General features: G+C 36.5%; 1 long non-coding RNA gene across 1 annotated transcript in view; it reads left to right on the forward strand.

Annotated features, from left to right (window-relative positions):
* LOC127969368 (uncharacterized) overlaps positions 1-19,824 on the forward strand; it is a 55,677-nt gene extending 35,853 nt beyond the window's left edge. Inside the window, exon 2 of the long non-coding RNA XR_008156254.1 lies at positions 19,365-19,824. This is a non-coding gene — a long non-coding RNA (uncharacterized LOC127969368). The remainder of the gene's footprint in view (positions 1-19,364) is intronic.
* The last annotated feature ends 91 nt before the right edge of the window (positions 19,825-19,915 follow it).

Raw genomic sequence — 19,915 nt, forward strand, 5'->3', positions numbered from 1 at the left:
GTACTATCATATAGTTTGTATGTTGTTGTTTCAGCCGTGACGTCGCTGAAATAGAAACCGTTTCTAAATAAGAAATTTTACATGTCGCTGTCGCAGCTAGTTAGGACAAAAACTCAGATTTTTATTGAGTGTCGCGGTGTCGCGTGTAGTTAGAACACGGTGTTACAATGTTGATAAGCCTACTGTAATGATTAAAACTCCATAACTACAGGAAGAAAGAGGCGGGAACCGGCGGACAATCAAATAAAACTTTAATAATTCAAAATAAACACAAAGCAGAGCATCAGCCCCTCACGGACGACTGATGCGTGCAAATAAAAAGCAAAACATAAACTTAAGCCCAGGCCTGGTCCTCTCTCGTCCTTCACTGTCGTCGCTCCAGTTTTATATCATTCCATCTCCTACGTGGGACTCGAGACCGGCGGTGGTTCGCAGGTGTCGCTGATTTCCCAATCATTCCACCGTCCTCACTCCTCGTTCCCACGTCCCTCGACCCCGCCCCACTCGTCACACCTACTTTGACAATTACAGGTGCATCTAAATATTTTAGAATGTAATGAAAAAGTTCATTTATTTCAGTAATTCAACTCAAATTGTGAAACTTGTGTATTAAATAAATACAATGCACACAGACTGAAGTAGTTCAAGTCTTTAGTTATTTTAATTGTGATGATTTTGGCTCACATTGAACAAAAACCCACCAATTCACTCCCACCATCTCAACAAATTAGAATACTTCATTAGACCAATAAAAACATGTTAGTGAATTGTTGTCCTTCTGTAAAGTATGTTCATTTACTGTACGTGTACCCAATACTTGGTAGGGAGTCCTTTTGCTTTAATTACTGTCTCAGGTCTGCGTGGCATGGAGGTGATCAGTTTGTGGCACTGCTGAGGTGGTCTGGAAACACAGGTTTCTTTAACAGTGGTCTTCAGCTCATCTGAATTGTTTGGTCTCTTGTTTCTCATCTTCCTCTTGACAATAGCTCATAGATTCTCACTGGTGTTCAGGTCTGGTGAGTTTGCTGGCCAGTCAAGCAAACCAACACCATGGTCATTTAACCAACATTTGGTGCTTTTGGCAGTGTGGACAGGTCCCAAATCCTGCTGGAAAATGAAATCAGCATCTTCAGAAAGCTGATCAGCAGAAGGAAGCATGAAGTGCTCCAAAATTATAATGGACTTCAAGTAACTTGGGCTACGAGCTTCTCCACCCTTCCTCCAGACTCTTGGACCTTGGTTTCCAAATTAAATACAAAACTTGCACTCATCTGAAAAGAGGACTTTGGACCACTGATCAACAGTCCAGTTCTTCTTCTCCTTAGCCCAGGTTAGAAGCCTCTGATGTTGTCTGTGGTTCAGTAAATTTCTTGACATGTCTATATGTGGTGGCTCTTGATGCCTTGACCCCAGCCCCAGTACATTCCTTGTGAAGGTCACTCAAATTCTTGAATTGATTTGGCTTGACAATCCTCATAAGGCTGTGGTTCTCTTGGTTGGTTGTGCATCATTTTCTTCCACTCAACTTTCTGTTAACATGCTAGGATACAGCACTCTATGAACAGCCAGCTGTGAATTGTGAATTTGTGGGGTTTTGTTAAATGTGAGCCAAAATCATCACAATTAAAATAACCAAAGACTTAAACTACTTCAATCTGTGTGCATTGAATTTATTTAATCCACGAGTTTTACAATTTGAGTTAAATTACAGAAATAAATGAACTTTTCCACGACATTCGAATTAATTGTGATGCACCTGTATGTAATCTGCAAACAATTCAACTTTTCCAATGTTTTCTTGATTGACTCACAATTGACCTGATGTTCACCAATAAAAAAAAATGAGGAAACAGCAAGAGTTACCTGTGACTCAAGAAGTATTAAAGATATCTGAATGTCCTTTTAGATATTGGGTCTTAACAAACTTTCCCCATTTTTCTCCATGGGGTTTTCCCCATTTTTCGATTGGTAAAAATTGGTACATAATATAACATAGAATGTAACATAGATTGCTAAAGTCAACAAATTTTACTAACAGACCTATCAATCTCTGTGTAAAAATAGCATTATAATGCTGTTATCTCTTCGAAGATTTTCACCCCCCTGTAATTTGGTTTGGTGAATCTCAGGTGAAAATTTTCATTTTGACCCCCTCTACAAAATAGTGGACTACTCAGTAAATATTCATCCATGACATTTAAAATGGTGGCTTTCATCACAATACATGTCTGTTTTTCCTCAGGAAAAAAGCTGGGTACCTCTGGTTGAGTTTGACACAGAATGACCCAACTGCAGTTTTCTGCAGAGTCACAGTCATCTATTTCTCGCTCTCTTCTGCTCTTTCATGCCTGCCACTGTTGATCCAGAAGATGCAGCAGCTGTAATGACTAACCTGCCCGCCTCGGCCCTTGCCTCCGCTCCATGCCAACGCACTGGACCAAGGATTTCCTCGCCTTTTTTCCTCCGTTCCGCTACTTATTCCCCCTTCCATCTGTTAGCGGCCTGTTAGTCACCCACTCAATCCCTCGATGCGTTCCTATAATTGTACTTCCAGGGATGCAGCCAGGCAGACTGACTGGCGCAAGCTTTCAATATTTCATTCGGATGACAGTGATGTGATTCACTGCTTTGCTTCAGTGTTTTTGTGTTTGTTTGACGTTTACCATGTACTTGTCACCATTGACACATTTAGCTCGCATTACTGGAGTGTACTTTGTCCGTGCTCGATTTTATTATTTACGAGAAAGATCATAAATGAAATTTGGGAAATGGATATTTTAGCGCTTTCATATCTAATTGTGAGTCATGGAACAGTTTCTCTGGTGCTCCAGAAGTGATAGTCACCTGCTACTCCATGTCCTCACCCTCCTGCAAGCCAGTGGAAATAAATGTTCCATCGGGTTTTATTTCTGTTTTCTTACGTCTCCAGGAGCTTGGTTGCAGGAACAGAAGCACACCCTTGCACCTCGTCAGCAGTGACGTGGGTTTCAGTGAACACTGTAGTCTCCTACTTTAGCATGTCTATTTTTACTAGAGGAAAAAGGCTTAATTTAGTGCAGAATAAAAGACAGTTCATTTTGAGATTATGACTATTACTATGTGCAATAAATAGTGTATCATTCAGACATGGAAAACAGGGAGGACAGACTGAAGATCAGGTCACACTTTATATTAGGTGACCGTAACTGTTATTTACTAACATTCAGTAACTACAGTACAAGTCTATGGGTTTACAGTGTTGTTCTGGAAAATTCTCACAATTACTTCTGAGTTTGAGGTATGGTTAGGTTTAGGAGTAATGGTAGGGTTTGGGTTATAGGGTTAAATGCAATACATGCATTGCTTCTATCCAAACACAAAAGTTTACAGTGTAATATTAGAGGTGGGCATAGATTATTTTTTTTTTATCTAGATTAATCTCACTGTGATTTTGAAATTAATCTAGATTAAAATGGCTCATCCGAATTCTGCCGAAGGCATTCAGAATATGTGTTACCCAAATAAAATTGACAAACAGTAAGACTTTGAGAAGGGGTTTATCAAGATAGGTGGTCAGTAGAAAAGGGGCTCATCTCCTGTTACCAAAATGCATCACAAAGTGCTTGAAAAAGCTGTAAACTAATTCCACATTGCACAAGGTGCAAACAACATTACACCTGTTTCACACCAAGGTACAGAAACCAAATAATTAAATGTAAAATAGCACTGGATAGTCTTCAATGTAAAAATGAAATATACAATCAAACCTACATTTATTCAGACACCTTCAACATTTCTCACATTATTACAGTTTTGCTATATCAAAAATTATACCTGGTGTCTGAATAATATTTGGTTTGACTGTTAAAATTACAAACTAAGAGCAGTGTTTGATTTCAGCCAGTAGCTAAATTAGGCGCGGTCACTTTAAGAGACCATGAACGCATCCAATATAATACACATCCCAAAAAACTGTTTACTTTCACTTAAGAATTCACTGACAGTTTTTTCGATCATAATTTCCAAGGTGGATATTTTGACATATTTTGTATGTGTTTGTCGGCACAAGAGCAAAAATAAGCAAATTCGATGTTCAAGTGTTTGGAGACGCCTTTCTCTGCACGAGCCCTTAACACCGGAACACCAGAGTACTGAATTGGGCTCTTTCACATCTTTTTGTTTGTTCAAACTGTGATTTGTATTTGAATGTTCAGGTGCAGGAGGGACTTCGAGGAGAACTTCGCAGAAGAGAGCTCGGTTCAGTGTCGCTGTCCGTGATACCCAGCACCCTCTCTCTCTCTCTCTCTCTCTCTCTCTCTGAACCAAAAATTCTTGCACGAGTAACCAGTTACTCTTTTCAGATTTCCGCATCTTGTGTTTGGATGCTTTAATGTTTAAATCGACAAGCGGTACGGCTTAAAAACGTGAAAAAGATAAGTTTCCATGACGATGCGCAGCAACTGTCCTGAGCATCTTTTTAGGCTGGCCTCAGGCAGTCGGTTACATAAAATATCAAGGTGAAAGTCATCATAGCTCGCTTAGTATAGACCCAGCCCCCAACCAGACTTTGAGATTAGATTAACGGCGATAATTTTTTTTATCGCCCGATAAGAGTCTCGCGTTAAGGCATAAATATAGAAATATGATGTTTTTAACATTTATGACCATTATTGTGCCAACTGTGGGCTGATCTCCTTAAAACTTCGCATGTTTGTTCAGAATCAAATTTCAATATTTATTTAAGTTTTTTTTTTTTTTTTTTTTTTTTTGATTGGGCAAAAAACCTACATCTAGTTTAAAGCAAAAAAAGCAGGTTTTTACAACTTCCAAATCATTTAACAAACAATTCTTTTGTATGATACAAATATCATTGCTTTTTTGAAAAATGCAATATCAACCTACCAGTGGCCAATTTCTTTCAAATTCCTCTCAGACCTCAAATTTCCATGCATACAGATTTTCATGTTAATAAGACAATGGTTGCACAGTTATAGCCATTTTCATGTTTTTCTGTCTTATACCATCACCAAGTTGCCAAGCTCAAAAATCAATAAATTAGAATGTCATGGAAAAGTTCATTTCAGTAATTCAACTAAAATTGTGAAACTTGTGTATTAAATAAATTCAGTGCACACAGACTGAAGTAGTTTAAAGGGAGTTGAAATGCTCGTTTTCACTCAATATCCTGTTAATCTTGAGTACCTATAGAGTAGTACTGCATCCTTCATAACTCCAAAAAGTCTTTAGTTTTATTATATTCATAAAAGAAAGATAGTCTGTACCGATTTTTCCCGGAAAAACACGAGCCGCTGGAGGCGTGACGTGTGGGCGGAGCTAAAGAATCACGAGCGCCAGTAGTTTTTTGCGTTGAGAGCGTTTGGAAGCTGTGACACCGTGAGGACAAAACCAAACCATGGCTAACAGTCAGATTCAGCCGTTTATTTATGATCCAGAATCAGATCCCGAGGCTGAAACTGAACGAGAGCAGCAGCAGCAACGACTCGCTCCGAGCAGGGCTCGAACCCGGGTCTCCGATGGGAGGCGGACACACTAACAAGGAGGCAGAGATATTTTAAGCAGTTTTACTCACCGCCTGCAGTTCCAACACACGATCGTGACCCTTTTTCGTTGGGATTGCATCATCCTTAAGAAATAAACGATGTGCAAATCCGTCGTCAAACTGGGCTTTGTTTGTAAAACAAGCATCTTCGAAATGCAGGGATCAAACAAAAACACTTGCACAACTCCGTTGATGCTCTGTAAAAATAAACTCCATCCACTGGTCCCTTAATACTGTTTTTTTTTTTGGTAATCTGTGCAGGGTTGTCTTTCCCTGGCAACCAAAAACACACTTCTTTTGTGACTTTTCGCGACGCTCTCGCTCTGATCAGTGAAGTCTTTTGTGCTCTCAGTGCTCTGCTATACGGGAGCGCGCGCTCTTCCGGCAGAAGTGCCTCAGGACTCATATAAGGAAATTCCGCTCCATCTAACACAGAGCCATACTCGAAAACAACTTGTGACAAACCGGAAGGAGTATTTTGGGAACAAAAATACTCCTTCAAACGTACAACTTAATTATTGAAACTTTGTCCATGTTTAGCATGGGAATCCAACTCTTTAACAGTGTTAAAAACTCAGTATGCATGAAATAGCATTTCACTCCCCCCTTTAAGTCTTTGGCTCTTTTAATTGTGATGATTTTGGCTCACATTTAACAAAAACCCACCAATTCACAACAAATCTCAACAAATTAGAATACTTCATAAGACCAAAAAGAAAAAAAGCGTTCTGAGCTGGCGAAGATATCTCAATCTGTTCATTAGTTATAGGCATTTTAGTGGGCCCGCCCCTTTCAAACATTTTGGCACCCCTTTGGAACAGTTGGTCAAAAGTTCAACTTTTTTGATAATTATTGATATTCACTTTCCAGAGATTTTTTCTGCACTGGTTTGATTCCAATCGGATGGAAAACCTAGGACGAGTATCAAATCTCTTTGATCTACGGTTTGGTCTGCACGATCTGTTTTATGTGGAGATCGCTGACCGTGATCATTCTAACAATTGCAATAGGTTTTCAGTGCTACCATCTTGAACCTATAATAATAATCATTGCAATTGGATTAGAATTTTAGATTTGTTAAATGATGCACATGCAGTGAAAAACTATTTATGGCCGGTAAAGGCCCTAGGTATGGGTTGAAGTTTTACAGTGTAGCTACAGATTACTAATACATTATAAGTAAATAGTAAGTAAAATAACAAGTAAATTGTACCAAATGATTAAGCATGTACAGTAGTACTTAAAGTCGCCTAATAGAAAGTGTGAATGGAGAGGTGATACAGAATGTAACAGAAAATGATAGAAATGTTAGACACGGATGCTTTTTGTTTGAAAGGGTTCAGCATGGGAAGTTCCTAATGAGAGCCACTCGATTACGGTTATTAATGCAAGATGTTTCAATTTCCCGCTTCTCAGTTCTCTCTTCCTGGCGAATCAGATCTCAGCGGGAAGGAGCGCCGGGGGGCTTCTCAACACCCAGAGAGATCTTCTGTGGAGCATCATATATCTGACATGCTGAATTCCAGCTTTTGCGTGAGCGGCGTCCTGGAGATACGACAACAGCAGAAAAGTGAGAGAAAATGGAAAGAAGGGATGGGATGGAAAGCTTTAAGTGTGAGATGGATAGCTGGTGAAGTGTGATTTGGAAAGGAATGGGTGTTTTAAAAGACTAACCTTTTTTTGTCCAAATGGGCATGAATGCCGACAATAAACAAAGTGGCCTGGCAGGAGATTTGCTTCATAACAAAGAGAAGAGGCTTGCAGACGGAAAGATCTCACTGGAAGCGCTTGCGTTCGTTGGATGATAACGAGTCTTGCTATAAGTGGGATTTTGGACTCTGTTTTCCTCCTACACAACGGTCTCGTCCTTTCTAACGTGTACTTCTCACTTTTTATCTACCCATCTGGCTGTCTGTTTAAAGAGACACACACTGACTAGAAACTCAGATGTATTACACAGATACTGCCAATGAAACGTTCATCACGCGAGTCCAGAGCGTTCGGGAGACGTAGAGAAAGATGTGGCCCTACTGTGATCTCAAACATAGTGACAAGTATTACGAAGTGTTATCTTCTACTCATGATGGAACTCAAGTTTGATAGTTTTTAAATTTTTAATAAAAAGTGTGGTTGAAATATAAATATATTTATATTTTTTAAATATATATTTTTAAAAAAATTATGAAAAAATGGCCAAAAAATATTTAGTTATTAAATCTGTTTACATATACACATTTTAGCAAATATATGAATACTTTAAATGCTAAAATCTTTGTCTATTTTTCTGGGATGTTTTCTTTTAAATTAGCATTTTTATCCAGGTCCTGATAAAAGATTTTTAGTCAGTCCTTATTTCAATTGCTCGTTTTGTTTAATGAATGAATGCATTAATGACTGCCTGAGATTATTTATTTAATTTTTTTAAGAAACTTGCATCTGATCTTTTTTTTTGCCCATTTTCCTTTTTTGAATGTGTGTATATATATATATTTATTTATTTTTTAAATTCAATTTTTTGTGGTTTATTGCATTTAAAGTTTAATCGTTCAATATAGCAAAATGACGTCGTAGTGAGTATTCATGTTAACATAACACGTTATGTCTTAATTGAACATAAGCAAAATTACTATTTTACTCTTAAAGTTACTATTTATTTATTTATTTAATATTATTTTAACTTAATAGATAGGAGACAAAACATGTCATTTCCCAAGTCACAGCAGTATTCCGCCTCATTTGCATAATGTTGAGCTCAGCTTTGTCGCTGCGCCAGTGGAGTCTGTCACTGACAAAACATAACTCTCACTGAAAATGAATGTTCAGTTGCCATGTTGTAATGAATCACTGTCCGTATGAATGTCCCTGTTCGTTTATATTTCAAAGTCCTAGTAATTATGCATTTTTTCTTTGCGTGTGAGTTGAGGTTTCACGGTTTGCACAAGCACAATAGGCACAAAGAGTATAAACGTCACAATTTCACCCAATGTTTTGCTTTAGCACATTACTGAAATTTACTTTAGCTTTTTTTTCTGACCAAATGGATTTGTGTATAATGTGTTTATGACAAGAAGTTAAATAAAACCTGTCAACTTCAGTAAGTTCAAAACAACAGAGTCTCATGGTGCACATGATTTGAGCAGCGAGGAGGGTCTGTTGGTTTCCTGCAGGTTTTTGGGTCCAGCTCAAAGCCTGGTCTCATCAGCATCTGCAGTCCAGAGTCGGACTCCAAGTCAAACAGAGCGAAGGGGGATAGTCATTGATCCGGTGGCTCAAGGGGAGAGAAGACATCCTTAACAACTGCTAGACCTCCCTACCTTCCTCGCTGCTGTAACTGAGAAGAGTTTATTCGTGGTATATGGCCTGAACCCTGTGCTTTAGTCCACATTAGCTTGAGTTACTGTTTGCTTATTTGGTTATTCATTTGGGTGTCCCCAGGAAAACGTTCTTGCACCTTGCTGGCTCTGGTTTCAGGAGTCTGCTTTCTTTGGGCCTGATGTTAGAGCGTGCATGCATGCACATTTATAAATATGTATTTAGTCTAGACGAAGAAATAAAGTGCACTTGACACTGACCTGTAAGACTGTGTATCTGTCTTCATGCATTGCTTCTATCCTTGTGTGCCTTTGTACTTGCGTTAGCTCTGAGAGTACAGTATGTGTATGCTTTCACAGGCTGTACCTTCAAGAAACCTCCGCTGCACACTTTCTGGAGGGATCTCTTTTACATCTTCAATTTGAATCGGGTGTCGTATTAAATATTAGGCCTAAACCTTTTGAATAAATTTGTGACAAACACTCAATCCAGGTGTCTAGATGCATGTTCGTTTTTTTTTTTTTTTTTTTTTTTTTTTTTTTATGTTGTTGTTGTGTTTTGCGTCATGTTTTTTTTTTCATGTTTTTTTTTTCCTTTCTTTTTTGAGTTAAATGCATGTTTTGTTTTGTTGTTTTGTAATTTTTGTTTTGTTTTGTTTTCTTTTTTGTGTTGTTTTGGTTTCTTTATTTTGTGAAATATTACTTCAGGTGGAAATATTTTTTTGCAGACCACCATCTTTGTCCCTGTCCGCTTTTGTTTGATTCTAGCAATTCAGACGAGGTTTTGTGGCGTGTGTATGCGGGAATGTGTTTATGTTTTGGGGGTTGGTACAGAAAGTCAATGTGGGACAATTCTTTCCACATTTTTTTATTTATTTTTCGTCCCTTAAAGGGTATTTGCATATAAGTGAATCACAATTTGTTTGTGTGAGTCTGTGCATGTGTGTTGATTCACTTTTGCATGTGTTTTTGTACTTCTCACCCTGTGTTTGTTATGGCGGACAGAACGAGAGAACTGTCTTAAACAGGCAGTTGGGAGGCGGAAGAGACCTTGTGGTCGGGTTGAATTATTGACATAGTCCTGGCCAGACCCTTGTGTCTCCAACAAATCCCTGGGTCTGGAATTTGACCCACTCATTTACATGCATACTGAGAATAGACCTTATCCTGGTCCAGTAAAGCGGGTGCACACACACACACACACACACACACACATCGTTCCCTTGGGGAGAGTTTCATTGGGACCGATCAGTACTCATGTGGAGCCTCTGGCTTTGGGGTTTGGAGAAAGGAGAGAGTGGGATCATGTAAAAGTGCTGACTCATTTTCGATCGGATTGCATAATCGTGTGCAACATTCAGTTTTGGCCTTGATTGTGTATCAAAACATTCCACGTTTTAGGATTTAGGTTAAAGGTTACACTGTAGCGGAGCGAGTGAGTCGTTTTACACTTGTTTGAACCCATGCTGGACATGTTTAGAGGATACTGGTCAGTTAGCGAGATTGATGTTTCCCCAGAGATGTTGCTCGATGGCATATTTATCTTCCCCTCATATTTCGTATGTGGCATACTTAATCTTTACAAGATCTTTGAGTGCAACACTGCTTTTAATTTGTAGCATCATTAAGCTTTTGAATTCATTGATTCCTAATTCAAGTCCCTTTCTTTGGAGCCAAATGGAAATAAATAAACACTTTAATTAACTTTTAATGAAAAGGCTTGAATGCCTCAGCCCCACTCTGCCTAATATCCAAAACATCATGGCACCAGATTTTTATAATTTGAAAATTGGATTAAAAGAGAACTGGAAAGGAAAAGTAATCATGGCTTTTTCGCTTTATTTTACACACAGGCTTATAATGAGTTGATATTTGTCTATGTTGTGTGTGTTAGTGAGAGAAAGTTGGCACTTGCGATATTTTTAGTGGCTTTGCATTCCCAAATAAATAAAATAGTTGAGTATATTTATATTCATATGTATTTATAAAACCCTAAACTATTCCGACAACATGTTTTGCTAAATATACTTAAATATGAATTTATGTCAGGTTGACTAGCAGTTATGTATTTATGTGATTTGTGTGTGTGTGTGTGTGCACGTGCATTTGGAAAACATATGCGTTTGGCCTGCAAGGTCTGTTCCCAGAAGCAAGAGATAATTCCCCTGTGACAGATGTTTCCAGATGTGTGGAATAGCTACTAATTGCAAAAGACTCCCACAGAGCTGTTTCTAACCCCCACCTCCTCCACTTTCCATGCAAGCCTCTAACATTAAAACCCGATCAGGGATAAACTCTTGCTAACGCTCTGCACAGAAGATCTCGCCATGTGGATGTGCACTGGCACACGTGTGCAGTGGGATAGGGTTCGTTTTTACCAATTATATGATCTTTGAAATGTCTTTTACTAGGCTGAGAGGATTGCCAAGAGAGGCTTGTTCCAAAACCTAGTGCTGCATCATAGATGCACTCCCAATACGAGATCTGTTTCAAAAGGTCGGAAACTTAGTAATGCTGCCTGCTAAGATACTGTCTTTTGGCGAAATTCAAAGGCACTTTCTGCCAAGCTGCCAGTGCAAGCAAAATCTAACTGGGGATATTTGCAACCCAGGTTTATTGGAAAAACATGTCTCTACCTACATTTTTGCAAAACATACCTGTACATACAATTCAACACAATTGTGACAGTAAAACACGGACAACTTTTATTCGTTTTCACACATTGTGATAACAGGGCAGATTTTTGGTTAAAGACTTGCACAGTTCCTTGCACAATACTATGGAAATTCCTTAAAAAAAAACTTATCAGTGCATGATTTTTAAACAAATGCATTTTGACTTTTGAATCACGTAATCAGCTCATTATGTCTGGCTTTTCTGACATAGTAAACGTGTTTGGTAGCACACCCGGTACAGCTTTGCATTTGCTCAGTTCATTTGTATTTTATTTATAAAGCACATTTAAAAACAACCATGGTGTGCTTAAAGTGCTTAACAAAGTCCAAAAAACAACAAAAACAACAAAAAAATTGTGATGTGAAGCGCTCCTGTGAAACACAAGTCACGATAAAAGAGGTCAAACACTGGTAGAAGCAAGTTAAATTCAGCAAATGTGTTTTATATCATGTTTGTTTTTAATAACACTCTTGGTTAATTGTAGTGCAGGTGGAATGTTATTTTCAGTATTAACCTTTTAGCAGACATTTTATTTATAAAATTTCACGACACAACAACCAACATGATAAAATGCAGCTCGATTCACGTTCATCCGTTTTGCTTTCAGCACCATGGACTTGATGTCACCACATGCACATGAGTCTGGGTTGAATGTTAAGGGGAGAGCCATTGCACACAATCTCTGCAGATAGTTCTTCTGGCCAGAAAAAATTTCCTCAGACAGAGGACTTCTTCCTCATTGGGATGCTGTTTGGCATGTGAGTGTTTCTCTGATTGCTTGCTCACTACCTGTCGTCTTAAATATCAGCATGAAAGCTGAGGCAATGAAGATTTCTACAAGAAGACGTAAGCCGTACAGATAACCATAAAGACGCCTGTCTTTTCCATCTGTGGCAGAGGAAATAAACACAAAGACTTTCAGCAAAGGCAGAACCAGTGGAATAGACACAACTACACAATATATATATATATATATATATATATATATATATATATATATATATATATATATAAAACACAACTTATGCTATTGTAGTAACTTTTAGTAGCATGACAGTAACCGTTTTCATAAAACGGTTTCTTTTGCACAACAAAAGTTACCTTTTTTCTGTTTAATTCATCTGATTCATTTTAGTGAATCATTTCACTTATACATTGGTTGAATAGAATGATTTGCCTTGGAAGCATTTTAAGGTGTCTTGTTTTGTTGTGTTATAAAAATGTGTATTACATTGTCTGCGATGGGAATGGCTTGTATTTAAGGGGGGGGGGGGGTTCTCTCTGTGGTAGATAGCGTTAGCGCGTACCCTTTCTTAATTGATCCCTATCAATTCATTATGTACAGTAATTCCAGTGAACCACAGCCATCTGGGACCATAACAATGTTCTCAATGTTCTCTTCACACACCATGTTTTTAAAGGCAGTGAAACAAGTGTTTTGAGACACTAACAAATATGTGTTGCACAAGATGAGTGGTACTTTTTCTAAATTGTATTGGGAATAAAAAAAACAAACATTTTACTCAACACTGAGTAAACGCCACATGAATGTGATGTTAAAGTATTGAATTTACACTAGATTCAAAGACATACTTTACATCAGTTTCTCTGTGATAATGAGATTTTGGCAGCACTGGATGCCAATTAATTTGTGATATTCAGTTTTAAAATATGAAATTGTATAATTTATATCCTATTATATTATTAATGAGATGGACACTTTTCTAGCCTTTCAGGAGCACTTTATGCAAATGATTTTGAGATATGCACTTATCTATTGTAAAGTGATATGATAAAACAATGCATATTATATTATATTATATTATATTATATTATATTATATTATATTATATTATATTATATTATATTATATTATATTATAATTAAATGGGCACTTTTTATGTTGTTTTTTTTTTTTTGCCACTTTTTTTATTTTGTGATATGCAATTTTATAATGCAAAATTATATAAATTTATATTATGTCATATATTAAATTATATTTTTAAACTTATCAAAATTATGAAACAAGCAAGCTTTCAGAAACACGACTATAGACTTAATCCATGGCTTAGCTGTTTTAAATGTTTTTATAAAAGTATGCATGGACTCATACAAAAGCAATTTATAAAAAAAATAGTTTGTTTCAATGATTAATTTCTTTTGTTAAAGTAGTGAATTCACCAAACGCACCCTCATATCCCAACACCCTGTTGTCCTACACGCCCCGTTCCCAAGATGCATCCCGCTTAGATGTTCCAGACACTGTCTGTTTGTGGAAGAGCTTTTAATAAAGTTGGAAAATGGAAACTGATGAAACACACACCCTCATCAGAGTAACATCAACTCACGTACATCAGCATTGCATCATATCAGACAAGCATTATTAAAAACGACAGTGAGAAGACGAGGTTACAATGAGATGATGTTTGATGGTCTGTTTTAAGGGTCTTCTTTTTTAATGATTGCAATGCTTCTAAATTTAATATTTTATTTAATTTATAAATTTCTACATTTATTTTTCCCCAAAACATTTAATAGATTTTTTATTTAGTTATTTTTCATTGCTTGACCCTCACAAGCGATGGCGATATGATTTGGTCCAAATACCAAAGACATTCATTAGGTTTTTCTCAAATAGAATCTGCCAGGGATTCCATAACCAAAGATAACTATAGACTATTGTTTTGGGACCAAGAGATATTACAGCTCTATTTGGTTTCAGAATTGCTTTTCTATGAAAATTCTGACATAATTTAGAGAACAAGTGGGAAGGATGATACCAAATCTGTTGAAACCATTCCAGCGGGTGTCCATCTGGATCTGTTTGCTGTGAGTCTGCAAGGAGGCGGTGGAAAAATGAAGTTCCATGACCTTCAAAGTTAACAAGTTATTTATGTTTAAGAGGATCATTTTTAAACATTTAATGAACTAGATATTTTCCATTTCATACTGGCAGTGAATGTTTGTAGGAGGAAGAGATTTGAAAGGTAACAGTTTACAATGAAGTTCATTAGTTAACGCTAATTAAAGCATAAAAAGTACATTTATATTGTCATTTAGCAGACGCTTTTATCCAAAGTGACTTACAAATGAGGACAACAGAAGCAATCAGAATCAACAAAAGTGCAATGATATGCATTAAATAACCTAATGTTAAAAACTAATAAGATGAATATTAATAAAATGAATAACTTGGTTAACTAATATTAACAAATGGAACCTTATTGTAAAGTGTAACCAATAGAGACAGACTGAATATTAATTAGTAAGAGGTTGTATGAACACACATTCATGCAAACAGATCTTATTTGGGGTTTCTTGACATTGAAAAGTCAAGTCCTTTCCTAAGTTCTTCTAGATTTAATGTTATTGAGAAGTTACTTGCAAGAGTTTTCCGTAGTGAGACGGTCATCTTGTCATTGATCTGCAGCTGGGCGAGCAGTTCGCTAATGAGTGCCAGTTTTACTTCATATTGTTTTTGTCTTGAAAAAGAGAATTCTGTTCTTTGTTAAGAATTCATCAGATTTTGTTATTTAACTCCCATTTGCTTTGACTGTCAGAAGTCAGGAGACACAGCCAGGTTTCCAAATCACGTTCATTGTCTTGTTTTCTTAACAAAAAAAAGACAATGATTTTCCCTCTTATAACTACTTTTGCTGTTTCCCCTATGAGTCATGAGATGAGTCATTTGTTTCCAGGAATAATGTCCATTCTTACAGAAGATAGTTATTAAAACGACTGTAATTGATCAATGAGGCATTAAACACCATCTGCCACTGAGGCGTGAAGCTGAGTGTTTTCACAGATGATTCTGCTGCCAATAATTGGTTATTCTGAGTGTTTAGTGATGAAGTATTTATATGTGAATATGATTACTGTGAAAGTGAGTATGAGAATGTTTTTTTGTTTTGTTTGTTTTGTCTTGTTTGCATTAAATCTAAATATTTATTACCCTGTTTATACATCAAATGCATCACTAGACGTTCTGATTATCAGCAGGTTTAATAAAAAGAACTGTTAATATTGAGCAACTCGCATTTCAGGCCAGTTAACTTGGCCAGTTAATTTGTATATTTGTCTCTGCCAATGGAAATCATTCCAAAAGAAGCCAATTTTCTGATCCATAATCTGACATATTATAATATACAGCTGTTCTAAAGTTTCGGCTCGGTAAGATTTTTTTTTAATCTTTTTCTTTTTTTTTTATGTTTCTGAAAGAAGACCCATCAAGGTTGCATTTATTTTATCAAAAATAGAACAATAAAAACAGTAATATTGTGAAAAAATATTTGAATTTAAAATAGCTGTTCTCTATGTGATTTTAGTTTAAACTGTAATTTATTTCTATGATGCACAGCTGTATTTTCAGCATCATTACTCCAGTCCTCAGTGTCACATGATCTTCATAAATCATTCTAACATGATGATTTGCTGCTCAAGTAACATTTCTGATTATTATCAATGTTGAAAATAGTTTTGCTGATAAATGTTGTTTGTGGGAACCATGATAAACTTTTCCAGGATTATTTAATAAATAGAAAGTTCAAAAGAGAAACATTTATTTTAAAAAAAAATTTTTACTCTCACTTTTGATCTATTTAATTTGTCTTTGATGAACCAACCATACAATCTTAACCAACCAACCTTAACCAATCAATCAGCAAACCTTAACCAAACAACAAACTAACCTAAACCAACCAACCTTAACCAACCAACCATGCTGTAAATATCTTTACTCTCACTTTTGATCTATTTAATTTGTCCTTGCTGAACAAAAAGTATTACTTGTATTTCTAAACCAAGCAACCAAGCAGTCTTAACCAACCAATCTCAATCAACCAACATTAACCAACCATCCAACCTACTAACCAACCAATCTTAACCATCCAACCAGCCTTATCCAAACTTAACCAACCAACCAACTTACCTTAACCAACCAACCAACCAACCATGTTGTAAATATCTTTGCTTTCTTAATATCTGATCTATTTAATTTGTACTTGCTGAAGAAAAAGTATTATATGTATTACGAAACCAAGCAACCCAGCAGTCTTAACCAACAAATCTCAATCAATCAACCAACCAACCTTAACCAACCATCCAACCTACTAACCAACCAACCTTAACCAAACTTAACCAAACAACTAACCTTAAAGAACCAATCAATCTTAGCCAAGCAACCAACTAACCTTAACCAACCAACCAATCAATCTTAACCAATCAGTCTTACCCCAAACTTGTTTATACTGGTAGATGGGGACTGAAATTGTGGATGCAACCACATAGATCATGTATGATTTGATATAAAATGTATGAAACATGTCTTGGTCACTGAGGTGTTTTTTAATTCCTATTTTCTATTAAATGCATGCCACTCTGCTATGTTCTGGTAAGGTTTAATGTTGTTTTTATTGCTGTGAATAGCAACTGTTCTTGTCTTCACTTACATTTCCTTTAATCCTCTGGAGATGTTCTTATGTTCAGTGGTTTGGTGGTTGGACGCTGTATATGTGTGAACTTCAGTTCGAATTCTCCTACAAAAAAGTACTGATCATTTTAGTCTAAGAGCAACAAGAATCCAGTGTTTTATAAATATTTGTTCTTCTCCAGGTAAATATAATACATTCAGGTAAGAAAGTACACAGCCACGGCTGTTTAAAAAGCGGCAATATGAGAGCGGCCTCTGTTTGGCGCGATTAGAGGAAAGAGATATATATCGGTGATAATTGACATGTCACAGGGAGTGGAGGGCTGGTTCTGCTTGGCTTCAGAATCATGCTGGATCTGTTATTTGTTTTTCCATCTGTTCGGAATAAAAGAGGGTGGCTCTGTTGTCTCTGAGACAGCTGTGATGTCAGAGATGGAGAAAGATTGGACGGCTGTGGAGGATTGTAGGGATGAGATGTGAGTTGTTTCTGTATCAGGGTAGAAGTAGTAGTAAAATCCATATTAATTGGGTTTTACAACAAGCATTTTGGCTGATATATAATAACTTGTAGATCATGGCGTTTATGCTGGTTGTTCTTATTCCAACTGTGTCAGGAGACAAACAACGACAAACTTGAAATGTTGGTCTTTCTGCACTGATTTTTAAAAATTATTTATTTATTTACAAAATTTTCTTAAGGTAAGTGGTCCCCATCAATTTAGTTAACCTACATAAAAAAAATCTAAATTAAATGTCGATAGTTAGTCAACTAAATTTGTTTATTTAAACGTAGCTAAAATAATTAGATTGGAACCACTTACCTTAAAACATTAGTAAATGCAATAATTTTTTTTTCTTCTGTCTGAAGCTATTTAAAGGGACACTGAGCAGGAATTACTCCCATCTAGTGGTGAAATTGTATTTTGCATTCAAACTAATTTTGCTCGCCAGCGCCTCGCTTTTTCAAATGCGCGTTGCATCTACGGTAGGCGATATGTACCAAAAAGCTTTTAACAGGATGTCTTCTAATAGCACTTCGTCGAGTTTTCCTTCAGGTGAACAGGTGTGTTATTTCAAACAAACTGCAACATGACAACTAACAAACGAATGTTACAGTATGAATTACTGACTGTGGAAAACATGAAATATTGTAATTAGTAGTTATGTCTAATTTATTCGTTATATTTTCTGAATTATATGCATTGTTAGATATAAAAAAAATATTATAATATAGACTGTAACACTGACTTACCTGTCGAGAAGAAAACAGGCCACTTCAGCGTCTCTTTTGAAATCTTTATCAAGCATTAGCTCTTTCCACCTAGAAAAAGCTTCCCCGACATTAACTCTTGTTTTCTGTAATCTACGGTCACGTTTCCTTTTAGGTTCTATTTTTGACTGTTTTGGCGACGATGTTTTCTTCTCCTGTGGCGCGGCATATGTATGGTCCATAATAAGAATGCAATCCAGACTTTTAAACTTGCCGGTGCAGTTTCAAGCGCCTCTCACTGCTCTGCACCTGCGTTTCTGGCTCTGACCGAAAACGCGTTGTGGAAACGCGTTGGCTTAGTACTTTTTGTCCCTCTCTGCTATTATAGTTTTGCAAGATGGCGGAACTACATGGAAGCCTCCATCGACCAACCCGTTCCATGTATATAAAGATAATAAATTCTTCATTTACGAGGATTAGTTTAAACATTGGCATAGGTATTTGTACACCATTGAGGGCATATTTATGAATAAAAATATTGATTTTAGATAATAAAATACCTAAAAAGTTACTTATTGTCCCTTTAAGGAGATTTTTTTTTAAAATAGAATAATATATGCATTAAGAGGATCAAATGTGACAGTAAAGACATTTATAATCTTAAAAAAATATATATTTTTATTTAAAAATAAATGCTGATCTTTTGAACTTTCTATTCATCTGTGAATCCTGAAAAATACTTTTTTGTGTGTGTGTGTAGTTTCCTCGTAAATACTATGCAGCAACTGTCTATCAACATTGTTAATAACCAGAAATGTTTCTTGAGCAGTAAATCATCATATTATTCTGATTTCTGAAGATCATGTGACACTGAAGACTGGAGGAATGATGCTGAAAATACAGCTTTGATCACAGAAATAAATTACATTTTAAAAGAGATTTACATAGAAGACTGTTATTTTAGATTGTAATAATATTTAACATTTTTTTAAAAGCCTTGATGAATCAAACAGAGATATTTAAAAAAAAAAAAAAAAACAATACCAGCCCCAAACTATTGAACAGCAGTGTAGATGCACCAGATAAACAGATCAATTATAAAAATGCGAACAAAATGTCTTTGACATTTGACTTTTATAGGCATGTTACTTGTTGATTCAGTGCCACAATTCTGACTGTGCTTCTTCTGTTTTGTTTCAGATGCATCAACCACCCAAATCCGATGGGAAACTACAGCATGCTGTGATCTGTTCAGACAGAGTGACATTTGTCTGGTAAAAATCACACCGCTACATCAAATAAACTCTCCGACGTAAACACACAAGCTGGGTCTCACGGGAGGCTCTGGATAGCATTATTGAGGAACTGTACAGTAAATAAAAGCTGTGTAGATTTACAGAGCCTGAATTTATCACTCAGCACAGGAGAGCAGATGATCCAGGACTATAAAGTCCATCCAGCCGTGAACCCAAGGGAAAGAATGTTATCGTCCTCTAAGCTGTCTGACATTTACATCACTCATCCTGATTCTGCCTCGTCACACCGTCACCACCAATCCAAGGCCTTTATTTATACTGTAATTTGTACCAGGATTTACTGTATGCGGAGAACATTTTTGTCTTTACTGGATCACTGACTATTAAACAAATAGAAATTACAATTGAGTTGTGTTTTCATTCAGCACATCTGCAGTTTTTGTTTCGTATTGGTCTGAAAAGAGAAAGCACTAAGTATTTTTGTGCCAAAAGTCT

Source organism: Carassius gibelio, chromosome B12 (genome assembly GCF_023724105.1).
Source record: "Carassius gibelio isolate Cgi1373 ecotype wild population from Czech Republic chromosome B12, carGib1.2-hapl.c, whole genome shotgun sequence".
Lineage (NCBI taxonomy): Eukaryota > Metazoa > Chordata > Actinopteri > Cypriniformes > Cyprinidae > Carassius > Carassius gibelio.